This window comes from Myiozetetes cayanensis, unplaced genomic scaffold (genome assembly GCF_022539395.1).
Source record: "Myiozetetes cayanensis isolate MyiCay16 unplaced genomic scaffold, myiCay2020 scf30, whole genome shotgun sequence".
Lineage (NCBI taxonomy): Eukaryota > Metazoa > Chordata > Aves > Passeriformes > Tyrannidae > Myiozetetes > Myiozetetes cayanensis.
The window spans coordinates 3,203,716-3,218,120 of record NW_026087522.1 but is presented as its reverse complement, the minus strand read 5'-3'; the positions used below and the strand labels follow the sequence as shown (position 1 = coordinate 3,218,120).

The 14,405-nt window shown below is 54.8% G+C and overlaps 1 protein-coding gene across 1 annotated transcript in view; it reads left to right on the top strand.

The window, feature by feature from the left end:
- The first annotated feature begins 4,913 nt into the window (after positions 1 to 4,913).
- The window catches only part of ZMAT4 (zinc finger matrin-type 4), a 42,613-nt gene continuing 33,121 nt past the window's right edge, over positions 4,914 to 14,405 (top strand). Inside the window, exon 1 of the mRNA XM_050326061.1 lies at positions 4,914 to 5,067. The gene's annotated coding sequence lies outside the window, so the exon portion shown is untranslated. The remainder of the gene's footprint in view (positions 5,068 to 14,405) is intronic.

Below are 14,405 nucleotides of genomic sequence, written 5' to 3'. Positions count from 1 at the left end.
GAGGTTGGACATGTGAGGAGCCTGCAGAGCTGGCGAGGAGGTAACCCCTGCTGGGCAGTGGAGCACTGCAGGCAGCTGGGGGAGTGGGCGACTGGGGGACCCACGGTGCTGTGCTGGGGTCAGCTGAGGTGGCATCGATCGGAGAGACGCTCCTGTTGTCAAGTTAAACACTTCACTGGGTTTTGCCTAGCGAGGCACAAATAGCCTGTCTGTGCTGGCAGCCAGGCAGCAGCGTAACCACAGGGGAAATATGTTTCTGTCTGGGCTCGCTGCATCTTCCAGGCTTTGCTGGGAGGATTTCTCAGAAGAGAGCGGAAAATTATTTTAGCCTCTGAGATTAGTGGACCGAGCCTTGCCCTCCTCAGTAACGGGACTGAAATCCCTCTCACAGAGGCCTGGTGGGCAGCTGCTCCCTTCTGCTGCTGCTGGGATGGGCAGCAGGGATGAGGGACAGGACCTGTTGGAGATGGGGCACCTGCTGTTTCGGCATTGCAGGAGATGCCAGTGCTGGCTTTGGCTGTCAGGAGCTGCACTCGGGCTCTGTGCTGTGCCTGTGGTGAGCCTGGATGATAAAAGGTGACCTCAGAAATTGCAATTCCAAACATCTTCCCCTCTCTGGGAACGATGGCATTGTTCCCAGTGTTTCAGGCTGGGACTGCCTGGGGCTCTTTGTTCAAGCTCCCTGGGTGCTGCAATTCTAGCACAGAGCTAGCGTGGCTCTTCCAGAGCCGGAAATCCTGGAAGGCGACTGCGGATCAGCCTTTGTTATCCTGAGGATTAAAAACTGTGGTTGGGGATGAACAGACAAAATCAAAGTAACTTATCTAGGGACGTCCTGCGGGCACATTTAGCAGTGTGATGGAGCCAGGGTCAGCCACTCCTTCAGGTTGTTTCAAGCAGCACGAGCTGGCAGGAGGGCCCACAAACCTCGGTGAAGAAGCACCGAGTATTTGAAACACCTCAGCTAACTTTGTTTTGCAAAGAACCTGCTGCTGTCCACTCTGATTTCACTGCTGAAGGTCAGGAAAGGGTGGGTGGGCTTCTGTCTGCGCCTGTGACAGCCAGGCAACCCCTTGTGTGCTCCAGGGTTTGGCAACTCTGACACGAAGCTTTGCTCAAGCCTCTGCCTCCTTCCTGCTTTGCTGCAAGGATGTCTCATAAACAATGCACAGGTGACTGTGCCCTTTCCTGTGGTTTCCTCTCCTCCTCACTCCCCTGTGCCTGCCAGTGCAGGAAATGGAACCTGGAGAGCACAGTACAGCCCAAGGGAGGGAAGGGAAACAGCTCATGCAGAGAGGAACACCAGATGTTGCTGCATTGCACAGTGGAGCATCATTTCTCCTCTCCTCAGAATTCACTCTGAATCCACAGGCGTTCCAGGGGAAGGTCTGGAATGGTGTCCCCTGGACAGTGTGGCATTCACCACATGTCAATTGTTTTACTGGACTGAGATAGAAGGTAGATTTTTAAAGTGAAAGATGCAGCTCCTTGCAGCAATCCCCCTCCATCCGACAAGGTGACCTATGCCCAGTCCTGGTGCTGATGTGCTTGGGCAGGTTTTGCAGTGTCCTTTGGCATGCTCTGATGTGCAGGCACTGAGCTGTGAACACACACAGGAGCTGGACCTCCCCGTGCCTTGTGAAAAACCCAAGTATTAATTTCCCTTTGCTTGTTTCCCTTTTTTCCTCCCTGGGGAAAGGAGAGTAAAGAGCTTTCACAGAAGGGCAGATCGATAGTCCTGCAGAGCCTGGTTCTCTGTTATCCTCAGGGCTCTTTGCTGCCCCAGGGCTGAGGGTCCCACGTGGGGAACCCCCAAATGCTGCTGTGCTGGGAGAGGGCTGTGCCTTTGGCCTTGCTTGCAGGGGCTTGGATCCCTGCACACCCTAATTAATGCCAATTAATTGCTGACCAGATAATAGGTCTGTATTTAATTGGTGGTTGAAAAATACTTTGCTGAGCAGCCCTGAGGGGTGATGGTTACTGGACCATGTGCTTGCCACGGGCAGTGCTTAGCTTCGCCTTTGGGAGGAAGCAGGGCTGGTAGAAGAGGCAAATTAATCAACGTGACTGCCCACCAGAGGAAAACTGGAGAGAAATGGATTTTTTCTTATGGAAGGGAAAAACATAGAGTTCCCATAAAAATACAAGGAATCTGAAATAATTCATAGCCATAATGTGTGTGTGGGGGAAGGGTGAGCTTCCTCTGGGCAGGGGGGTTGGATGGGAAACTCAATTCCTCCCTCGGCTGCAGGGCTGTGGGTGCCTCCTGTGCTGGCTCAGGGTGCGTGCAGGGTCAGGTTGTGAGTGCTGGGAGGGGAATGCCTGTGCAGGTGGCATGGGAACATCTCAAGAACCAGCCCGAGACATCATCAGAGGGTTTCCTTCCCAGCCAGCGTCAGCTCGGCACGTTCATTCATTTGTCCTGATCTTCTGCATCCAGAGACACCGTCCGAGGCAGCACAGCATGTCCAGAGCCTTTCCAGGGAGCAATCAGCTCCAGTCTGTGCTCTGCTTTGCTCTGTGGCTGCAGTAACCTCTCCTTCTTTGGAGAATAAGATGTTAAAGAGCTTTTGAAAATGATCAAACCCTTCAGCTTCACTACTGTGATTAATCAATCACAGCTGCTGCTTTACAGCTCCTTGTTTTGATGTGTTTCAGGTTGTTCCAAAGTTAGCCCAGCTCAGGGCCAGGAAACACATTCCTGAGCCCTGCAGGGTGCTGGGATGGAGCAAAAGCTGAATTTTTAACATTATTTCCAACATTTTTTTGTGCCGATACTGCCATTCATTACCAGGGAGCATGGGATGCTCCTAGGAATTACATAATCCTAAATAAATGTGAGGAAGAGATTTAAGAACTATCTCTTCCCTGGATGGCAGCTGCATCATTGCAAATATTGTCTGATCTGCCCTTCTTAGCACTGAAGTATCTGAGACTCCAGGTGGCAGCTCTAAGGAGTTTGTGTCAGTTTTGGAGGCTTAGTTAAATGTTCCTTAGCACTTACTTTTTACAGCCAAAGAACCAAGCAGGATCATGAAGCATCACAGCTCAGATAGTTTGTAAAACTGCTGTCAAGCTGATTAAGCTGGAAATGGAAAATTTGTTGGTGAAGTCTTTTCTCTTCTAATATTTGTGTGATGGAGGGTGATTTAAAGTCCATTTCACCGCTGAGGTGAGGCCCCAGGTAACTGGTAGCAAAAGAGCAGTGGCGTAGCTCAACCTGCTGCATTGCACAAACAAAACCCCTGAGACAAAGTGTATTTACTCTGTCTGCAAAGTATATTTAATAGAAACAAATCAAACTACACGGACGCACTTCTTGAAGGTCCTGCCAACAACCCCTTAGTCCCTCTCAGCCATGACTGGACTGCAGAGCTCTCACAGGCTCCAGGCCATCTCCCCTCCCCTGCAGAGACCCAGCACCCTCATGCCTGCTGAGGGACGTTATGGGGATGGAGGGAGGTGGAGCAGAGCCAGATTAACCTGCCTTTGTCCTGGTTGTTTGCACAGCTGTGCACCTGGAGATGTCACCTCGCAGGGCTCGAAGCACAGCGTCCCTCTGCGTCGCTGTTTCTTACCTACCTGCAAGGCTCATCTGCTGGCAAATGAGGTGCCTGCTAATTCAGCAGAGCTGGGATAGAAACCCTCCCTGGTGCCAGCCAGTCCTTTGCAGGCAGAAAGGAGGGCATGGAGATGACATTGCTGCTGCAGGTGTGTGCTGGCAGAGGGAGGGTGTATGGGAGTGTGCTCACCTCTGGCTCCCAGGACTGTCAGTTTGAATTCTCAAGTTTTGCCTGGGGATATTGTGCACAAAGATAAGGGAAATGCACTCTCTTTCCAGATTCAGCTGTTACTGGATGTCAGAGTGGTTTGGTTGGAGCCTGGCTCTGTGTCACAGACTCCCATGTGCATGGTGCTCTATTAGGAGTTGTCTCCCCATTATGTACAGTTTGCAGAGGTCTGCATCCCCACCAGTTTCTCCTTTCCCTGATTATTGCCTTGCCCTCCTTTGCTCTGCCCCTGGTCTGGGACACTTGTTCATTGCCTGCTGCCTCCCCTGAGCCATGATCACCCTGTGGCTGAAGACAAACCCACCCCGTTCTCTTTGGTATCTGCTCTCCTCCTCCCACTGCTCTGAGGGAGCCATTCCTGCCCGTGCAGGGACTTGCCTCCTGCTGTCTCCCTGTGCTGTGCATGGCAGGTGCCTGCAGGGCCAGGCGTGCTCGCTCCATAAATCCAGGGTATTAAAATGAGCGTGTCATCTGCAAAAGTATGAGTCTGTAAGTAAATATGTTCCCTCTGGCGCCTGTGATACTCTTCACAGCCTCTGCCCTGCAAATCAGACCTGCACATCCTTCTGTTTCCACAGTGAGGAAAATCACAGAATAGTGGGATGGCTTGGGTTGGAAGGGACAGTAAAATTCATCCAGTTCCAACACCCCGCCATGGGCAGGGACACCTTCCACCAGCCCAGGTTGCTCCAACCCCCGTCCAACCTGGCCTTGGACATTTCCAGGGATGGGGCAGCGACAGCTTCTCTGGGCAACCTGTGCCAGGGCCTCGCCATCCTCCCAGGGAGGAACCTCCTCCCCAAACTGATCCAAATCTCCCTTCTCTCCGTTCAAAGACGTCCCCTCTTGTCCTATCGCTCTCTGCCCGTGTCGGCGCTGCCCCGCAGGCGGCGGCCGGGCTGGCGGGCCAGGGTGCAGGTGCGGGGTTGCGGAGGCTGCGGGCCGGGGGCTGCGGGCCGGGGCTGCGGGCCGGGGGCTGCGGGCCGGGGCTGCGGGGGCTGCGGGCCGGGGGCTGCGGGCGGGCGTTCCTGCGGAGCTCGGCGGAGCCAATGGCGCTGCCGGGGAGGAGCCGCGGCCCTGGCCCGGCCCCGCCCGCCGCCCCCCGCCGCACTCGGCCTGGGCTCTCCGGAGCGGTGGGAGCGGAGCTGCGGCAGCGGCGGCCCCGGAGCCCCGCGGGAGCGGCCCCGGAGCCCGCCTGGAGCGGCCCCGCCGCGCCCGAGGCAGCAGCCCCGGCGGCAGCGGCCACCGCGCCCGGAGGCACCGGCCGGACCCCAAGGTACCGGGCACCGACCCGCCGGCTCGAGCGGGGGCTGCCGCCGGGATGTGTGGATGGGAGTTGGAGCAAAGTTTGCCGGGGAGTCGGAGCCGGTTGGCAGCGGCGTTGGTGCGGGCGGGGGGAGGCGATCCGGTACCCGGCGGGAGCGGCTGCCGGGGCGGTTTGGGCGATGCCGGCGCCGCTGCGGATGGAGCCGGGATGGGGGTCCGCCCCGGCGGGGAGCGGGCGGCTCTGCCCCCGTGCCACCCCCAGCCCCACGGCGGGAGGCCGGCGGTGACCCGCGCACGCCCCGCCAGCGGTCCAGCCCCGCGCCAGGTGCTGGTGTTTTTTCCCGGTGGAGTTTTTAGGGAATGCCGTATCCACCTGCGAGGCGGCGGCCGGGGCAGCCAGGCCTCTGGCTGCGGGACCCCCGGGAGGCAGCCCCTGTGCCGACGGTCGGTGCAGCTCGGGGTGCTCCGGCGGAACGGACTCCGCACAGGCGTCCCTGCGGTCCGGCGTGGGAACCGGAGCTCCGGGGGCTGCGGGATGCGAGCGCGCGTTTCTGTAGACGCAGGAAAACAAGCCTGTTCTCTGTGCTGTTTGGGAAGTTTGGAGAACTTCCTAAGCCAGCAGGTCGTGGAGAGCAAAAGCACGATTCTAGGGAGGCAGCTGAGCTGGGGGCTGGGGCCGCCGTCCCCGGGGACAGCCCTGACCGACTGCAGCGGCCGCTCCGGCCGGCGAAGGGGATCGCTCCGTGCAGCGCCGTGGGGCTTGTCTGGCCCCACGTGTTGCACTGGGGCTGTCCGTAGGTCAGAGCCAAGCCAAGGCTGTCCCTGACACAGAGGGAGCGAGGTGACACCTGGTTTGGGCTGTGTGGAGGATCTCTGGCAACTGACCCCTGAGCCGTCTGGATTGCTGGCGATCCGTATCCCTCGGATAGTGAGACCGGAGCCGGGCAGTGCCCCTCGATTCCTGATGCTAATCATGCTCGGGTTGCTGCCCTTGGGGCAGCCAGTCACTCCTTTTGCCCTTCAGAATCCTGCGATTCTGAAGTTATCTGAGTGTGCAGTAGTGGGTGAAGAGATTTGCAAAAGATTTGCAGAGTGTTGAGCAGACAGTTAAAAATCACCAGTTTGCATTTTCCGCATGAGGTTGTGCTGTTTGCTCTCACAGGAGCACGTGCAATCCCTCTGCAAAACACAACCACTGGCACCAGAAGGGGAGAGGTGAGCAGAGGGGATGCTGCTGGGGAGGGGCAGCTCAGAAAGGGGGTGCTGGGCAGAGGGGCTTCAGCTTTGGGACTCTCATCCTTCCACAGGAAGGGGACAGTGACCTGGAGCATTGCCTGACACTTCTTGCACTGTGCTGTGGGCAGGGGAATGACAGGGACCTGATAAACAGTAAGAGGTATTTTGCTAAAGGTTCTAGACAGTGACTCATCCATCTACTGTAGGAAGGGACAGGAGGGAGGGGCAGCACAGGAGCTTTCTACAGTAAAAATGGGTCTTTCCCCTGGTTATATCAGGAATAGGAGGTCGGGAATCCCTTATTACTCCCAGAACAGCGTAGACCTGTGGGTTATAAACCTCCTGATACAACTGCCTCCTGCATCCCTGTCGAGGATCCTGCCTTCTGGCCATGTCCTGGGGTGGGACCGTTCCAAAATTTGGGATGATTTCCAGCCCTCACAATTGATCCTATCTGATCATTCTTAGTCACTTCTGAGTCACTCCAAATAATTGATCCTTCTCTATACATCGCACCACGATTCTGCGTGTGCCTGGCCAGCTGGGGGGTTTCAGAAGTCATTTTGCTTGGCTCTGAGTTGTTCAGTCTTAACTTTAATCCCGTATCCAGCCTTCCCCTCTCGCGGTTTTCTGCCCTCTCCTGCCCTGGACAGCCTGGAGGAGGTGCAGTGCTGCTGCCTTTCCCTTTCCCAGGTGTGCTGCACTCTGAGAGGCCTCCCCAGCTATTCGCTATTGCTGGCTGTGCCCTCTTGAAAAGGTGTCTGTGTAAGGAATTTTGCTGATATTTGCCTGGATTTGGTTTATTTGCTGCTTCCAGTTTGCAGAGGAATTGGTGCAGCTGGTTGGTCCTTGCTGACTGAGCACCTCACTCCCAGCGAGCAGCCGGCTTCCTCTCTCTGGGGATTTACGGCTCCTGCACCACCTCTCCCCCTCTTCCCGCCTGTGGATTTACCTGGGAATGCTGCTGGCTGGGCTGGTCTGGCTGTGGATTTATCATCTCTCCCTGCAGGTGTGTTGCAGGGGGTGAGGAAGGATCCCCAGACCCCCCAACAGACAGCCCTCATCCCCTGTGTCAGTGGTTGAGGGGAGACAACAATAGTGGGGGTTGTTGAGAATGATTCCTTTTCAAGAAGCAACTTCTGACCAAAAGTTGTCATCTTTTTGAGACCTGTGGGTCTCTAAGCAGACCCTTTTCCATTGTAAGATGTTCTTTCAGAGTCAGGAGGGCTCCCCAAAACTGAAATGGCTCCAGTCTGAGATGGGTCCTGAGGCTCACAGGGCTGGTCCTGGCTGGTCCCTGCACTGGGTGCCCTGGGCACCTTGGGATCTGGGTGTCTGCTTTTATCTGGGTTAAGCTCCCAAGGAAAGAGGTGTGACTTGACATCCAGAACTGGTTTGAGAGATCAGAACTGGGCCAATTTCTAGGCCAGAGCGGGGCTGCTGATGTCCCCAAGGGTAGATTTGGGTACAGAATTTGATGAAGGTCGAGGTTCCCACCTCCCACCATTGCACAGGTGCCTTCTTCTGCTGAACACAGAGGGGGTCATATCCCTGACAGCTGCTGGGCAGGTAGCAGGACATATGGAAGCTTTATTATTCCTTTCAAAGCATGAAAAACACCCCTTGCTGAGCAGTACTGGAGCTGTGAAGTGCAGATGGGGCTGCCCCCAGGAATAGCAGCAGCCTCAGGGAATAGGGAGGAAGCTTTCCTAGGTGCCACCTCACCCTCTGCAGAGAATGTTCACTGTGTCTGCATCCCCAGAGGAAGGTTTAACAGAACCAGGCTTTGCTGTGACCCTCAGGCAGCGTGTGGGTGAGGCTGGATGGAGAGGTGGTTGAATGGGACGGTGCATCTTTGCCCCTTCGTTTCAGTTCTCCTGCAGTTTCCAGGGTGCTTTGTTGTCACCACACTCCATGTCCCCTGCCCTCCGGGGAAGGCTGTGCCAAATGCTCCTTTGCAGACCTGCTGGCCTGCCAGGGAGGCAGCCCAGGCAGTGCACAGGTCGTGGGGCACCTCTGGGTGCTGAGGGCTCCTGTGCTGTGCCCAGGGCACAGCAGGGACCAGTGCCCAAAAGCTGCCCTGCTCCGTCCTGCAGCCAGCTTGGGAGCTTTGCTTAAGCAGGTGCTTATCTATAGGCATAAATGTGAGTACATTTAGAAAGCCAAAAGGAATGAAATACATGTTTTTCTGGGCTGTGGCTCGTGCTGGAGCTGTGCACAGGAAAACAAAGGGTTTTCCAGGGTCGCTCGTGCCTGCTCAGCCTGGCCCTTGAACAAGAGCATCTGGGTCCTTGCGTTTGCAGCAGACACAGGGGGTGGTTTCTGCTCCTCCTTTGCACCCTGTTCTGCTGACAGCTGCGTCTTCCTCGGGCTGGAGGTGTGAGTGCTTTACCTGCTGCCACCTTCTGCTCCTGCAGAGCGGGAGATGGCGTTTTGCAGGGGACTGGGGGGAGCTGTGCCTCTCACTTCTTTGTTATTAACTAGAAAGGAATAAAGTTGCAGAGAGATCAGATTTTGAGAAAGGTCCAGGGTTTCAAAATACTCCCAGAGGATAGATCCCTAATTACTCTCTAATTGCATTAGAGTTTAATTTGTTGTTGTTTTTACTGTAATGTTCCCATTTTTCTCGATAGTTTGCTCTGTCCCATTAACTAGAAATAGCTGGAGATGAATATTTGCAATATCAAAACTTGCCTGTTGTGCAGTGCTTGACGTGTTTTAGGCCGTTCCTGTGCTGGCAGGGGACATGGGATGGCTTTGCCCGCCCTGGCTGTCGGGGACCCGCGGGGATTGCAGCGCTCACCCCGTGGCAGAGTTTTGTTGTTCGTGCAGGTTCAGCCCCAGGAGTTTTGGTGGCCGCTGTCCTGCTTCCAGGAGACACAGAAAGCTGAGCTGAGCTGGCCCCAGAGCAGCTCACGGGCAGCTGCACTTCAAAGGGCTTGTTTAATCCATTTCTCCCGAGCACAGGGGGGAGCAGGTCTGGCAGTGAAACTGGGAAGCTTCAAAAAGGGCTTTCAGGAGCTTCATTTAGAAAGCAATAGGGGAGAAGAATATTGCTGCTCTTAATTTCAAAGCAGAAATATATTTACTTTGCCTTGTTAAAGAGGAAATTGGGTAGAAGATGTAGTTAAGCTTGGACCTGCTTCTTGCCAATGCATCTTTGTTGGTGAAACAAATCCTGAAAGTGGGAGGGTATAGATAAACCTTTCTGGTCTATCAGCCTGAGTGCTTGAGGCCATAGAGGTGTCACCTGTGTCCTGCTTGTGTGTCACATACGTGTTACTTGTGTGTGTCACACAGGACACCCGAGACAAGCCCCAGCTGCCCGTGAGCTGGGTGTGACAGAGCTGCATGCGCGGCTCTCGGGGAACAGTCTGAACACGAGGAGATGTGGGGAGCTGCACTGTGAACTCAAAACTGCTCCTAAATTTGATCCAGCCGCTTAAAAACAGTGGGTGGACCTGGTGGTGAAGTGAGACATGGATATTTAAAGCTGTCTTGAAGGATGCAGCCAGAGACATGACACCCAGCAGTGAACTGCGAAGGTGAGACATGCTCTGGTTTCAAAATTCACCGAGAAAATGGGAAAAGCTTGGAGCACTGGATCTGCAGTGCCTGGAGTGGCGTGTCAGAAACCCCAAGAATGGGATGGAATTGAACACCCACTGCTTCTGAAGCTGTAAATTAGTTGGTTAAACCTGCTGTTGTACAGAATGCTGTGCAGGCCCCCCTATTATCTGACATCTCATAAGCACATGAGAGCTGATTGCATTAGAGGCAGAGATTGCTGTGGCCTCAGTGCATGGTGAGGGTGCTCAGGCTGGCAGTAACCCTGCATCCCAGGACGCTGGTGCCTTCCATGGCTGTGCTTTCCACCTCTGAGCTTCAGAGTCTTGGCTGCAGTGACAGCACGTGGTGCAGGGAGCCAGAGTTTAGCCTGACTTAAAATGAAAACTAATTAATCAGTTCTGTGTTTTCCATCCTACAATGTCACTGGTGAAAGCATCAAGATGATAACTGTGGATTCAACTGCTCATTTGAAAATATTGAGCAATTAGACAAGTTTATGACAATATTATTTCCTGCCACCAGAGATGCTTCACGATAGCACTAATTGTAGCGATAATTAATCCGTCTAATTTTCGAGCACGCGGCTGTAGTTCATGGCAGTCTGGCAGGGAGAGGAGCCACACTGAATGTGGGGGCCCATTGTTTTCTCTCATTAACTGTCAGAGGGTTTTGCTGCCCTTTCAGCTTGCTGTGCTGTTAGGGAGGGGTGCTGGGCTGTGGCTCTCTGGGGATCCCCAGTCTGGGCACACGGTGGGGAAGGCAGAGGGACACGAGGAGCCCATCTGTAGTGCCCTGCTTTGACAGCAGGCAGGACAGGACCTTACAGAGCAGCAGGGACGTTTTTGGTTTTGCAGAACATACAAAAAGCATTTCTGAGCCTTCTTCCTCCCTAGCCAGACTGGAAGGCTGATGGCCAAGGATGCAGGATAACCTGCAAGCCCCGCTTGGAAAGCGGATGTACGGAACACGTTAACTTGTTTTGATGCCTTTCTGTCGAGTACCACAGGGGATGCCTAATAAATACTGTAGAAATAGGTGTCCCCAGACTGTGCAGGGAGAGGAGACCTTTCCAAATCCATGAGTCAGAGCCGGTCTCCGAAAGGAGCAGCCGGTGCCCAGCCTGGAGTGTGCCCGGCTCCAGCCCTTCTGCAAAGGCAGTTTAATTTCTCACTGACAAAAATAGAACAGTTTGCATTTCTGGAGACCCTTTGGCACATGGAGCTGGAGCACTGCAGTGGACATTGATGAACCATTTCTCATTGCTCATCTGTTGGTAAGGGACAGAACAGTGGTTTTTTTCAGAGGGGAAAATGAAGCATGAATTATCTGAGTGGCTTGCTGAGATGCTTCCCAGCACAAGGAAGGCAGGTCTGACATAAAACTTGAAAGTCCAGCATGCTTCTGCTCATCGTGGCTGAGCGTGGGAGATGCTCCTGCTTCTTAGAAGAGAGTTAATGCAAAGAAAAGGAGGGTTTTGTTTTTTCTTTTTTAAATAAAGGGTGGGCAAAGAAAAAGCTGTAGGAAGGATCTAAATGTTTTGTGTTGTACTTAAGGTAAAACTCCTTGTTGGTTGCTGGTGCTCACAAAGCTAATTGTCAGATTACATGATAATAAGAAGGAGTTGAATGAAATCTGCTGATATCAGTTAGGGGATGTGGAATTTGGATGCACAGTTAAATTAGGCCAGGGTTTTAGCTCCTCTGTGCTAAATGGGGGACTCTGGAAGCATTTGCATTCCCGGTGTCTTGCTTCTAAGTCATTTCATTGATGACGAGAATCTTTGCTGTTGGCAGGGAGCTGTGGCTGAAGGAAGTAGAGTCCATCAGTCATTGCAGGCAGGGAGGGTTCCTGGCCAGAGCTGCTCAACTGCCTTGGGGGCACCTGAGCTCCTGTAGATCCTGCCCTGGTGGCACTTGGTGAGGCAGCTCTGGCTGGCAAGTACAGGATGGGTGAGGGACCATCCTAGTGAGGGGAGAGGAGCTTGACTGACAGTGGGGATAACCAGGAGCATCTCTGCCTGTGCTGTCTCTAACTCGGTTATCCTGTGCTGGGCAGGGAGTGTTTAGCACTGTTGGCATCGACGCTGAACTCATCTGGGGTTGGTGCTGCTGAGGCTGAGGCTGCTTTTGGGAAGAGGTGCTTTAGCTTAGCCAGCTAGGCCAGCATGCAGGCTTTTATTAGGGATCCAGAATTAAAATAATCCCCCATCGGCGATGGACAGATTTGTTCTCTGGAGGCCTCTTCTAAGCCCGTCGCCACCTTACATGGCTTTGCCTCTCGGGTTTCTGAGCTGAAGCTGATGGGGACTGACAAGCCCTGATTATGCAAAGTACCAGAGGCGACGGGCTGCCGGCATGGGATTCGGCTTGCCTCGCTTCCTGCCGTTTTGTACGTTATTAGGGAGCCACAGCAAAAAGTAGGTCCTGCTTATCCAAAAATAAACGTGGCGTCCTGACGGTGGGTGCCGAGCGGGGCTGTGCGGGAGCCGCTCGCTGGCTGCTCCCCCCACGCCGCGGGGCCCGGGGGGGTAGCGGTGACCCCCTGAATTTGGGGGTGCCCACAGCCCGGATCGGGGAGCGCCGGCGCTGTTTCTGCATCTTTTTGTGAGCACCCGCCGTTTCCATGGCAACTGCGAGCATCGCATGGTACCCCCAGCTCCGCCGCACCCCGCGCTCGGCCCCGCGACGCCCCGACGGCCGGAGGGGTCCCTGGGGCCCGCGGGCTCCTGAGGGGCTGCGGCAGCTGGGGGTCGTGGCTGGGGGCACGGGGAGGTGCCACAGCAGCCGGGTCTGGGCCGAGGTCCCTCCTTTCCTCTCCATCCCGGTGCGAGTCCCTCCCCTCTGCATCGGAGTCCAGCGGCCCCTCCATCTCGAGTGCGGGCTCTGTGAAGCCCACACAGGTCTGCTTTTAGCCCTTCTCTCGGGGTTTCTGGGCTGTCCCTGCTGCTAAGGGTCGAGGTATGCTGGGGTGAGGGACAGAGCCCCATCCTTGCAGTGTGCAGGGTGCAGAATCAGTGCCCCGAGGCATGAAATTTGATTTCAGTTCCCACAAACTGTATTAAGCGGTGTTAATATATCAGTCTCCTTTTTAAAGCGTATTTTGATTCAAGTCAGCGCATGTTTGCAATTAAACCCTGCCACACGATGTAGTGTGAATGATTAGAGCAATTCATGAGCATAACAGGATGCTGGCATTTGTAGGGAGGGGACGGTGCCACTCCCAGAATTGCAGTGTGGCTTGCACTAAACTTGGCAGCATCCTTCCCTCGTCCCTCCTGAGGCAGATGGGGGCATGGAGGGCTTGTCTGCGCTGCACGCCCAGATCTGTCCTTTGCTCTCGGAATCTCTGTGCCTGCAATCTCCTTCGCTTGCCTTTTGTTCCCACTTCAGACAGGCAGCCGGTCAAAAAGTCACCGCCTGGGTTTTGCTGCCATGCATAAGCTGAGGCCTCGTCCTTTGCTGCCCTGCCAGGGGGGTGCTGGGCTGCCTGGCGTGCTGCAGGTGGGGGCTGCACAGGCACACCCTGCTGCTCTTCTGCCTGCAGGGCATCCCCTGTCCCTCCTGGCTTTCCTCTGCCGGAGTGCACTGCTTTTCCTGACGTGTTCATCAGGCTATTTTCTTGCTTGGTTCTATTTATACATGGTACCTTGATGATTAGGTGAGGAGATGGGAACATCTGGCAGCTTTCCCTCCACCCCAGAGCTCAGTCAGTCTTGGGAATTCAGTGAGACATCCCTGGCAATTTCCTCCCCACGGCGTGGGAATGGCGAGGCTCTTAAAAACACGATCTCCATCCCCTGAGAGGGCACAGCTGCTGTCTGAGGGTCCCTTCCTTAGTCCTGGCAAACACAGAATCCAGGGATGGCTTGAGTTAGAAGAGACCTTAAAAGTTCATCTCGTTCCAATTCCCTGCCATGGGCAGGGACACCTTCCAGTAGCCCAGGATGCTCAGAGCCCCATCCAGCCTGGCCTTGGATGCTTCCACCAAGGAGTCAATCCCAGTAAAGGAGCAACTTGCCTGCTTACTCTAGGGGAAGTTGTGGGACGTTGGGCTTTTGGGTTGCTCAGGTTGAGCCTCATCTGCACTGAGGCACCCTCTGCCCCATGTTGCTCTCCACAGCCTCTCCTCTGTGTGCTGACACATGCAGCAGCCACGTGCAGGATCTCTCCTGCTCCCCAGCTCATGCCACACACAATCTTGCTCTGATTTTCAGGGCTCCAATAAAGCGTGTCAAAATGCATCAAAGGCTGAGCGCAGAAGTGAAGCAAATTGACTCTGTGGAGGATTTAGGGAATGGAGGGAGTAGGGACAAACCCCAAACCAAACAAGATCTGCAGGGAAGGTGAAGCATGGCGGAGATGGCAGATGTGCAGCACAGCTGGAGGGACATGGAGCATCTCTGATTTGGCAGGAGAATGGGAAAACCTGGAAGTAGCACACGTGTCCTCTGGAGATGTGGCTCGTAGGGACATGCCTCCATCACCTCTGGGATGCAGGATTATCTGGGCTCCCTTACATCACTTGCTGTCGAGGGCCCTTCCC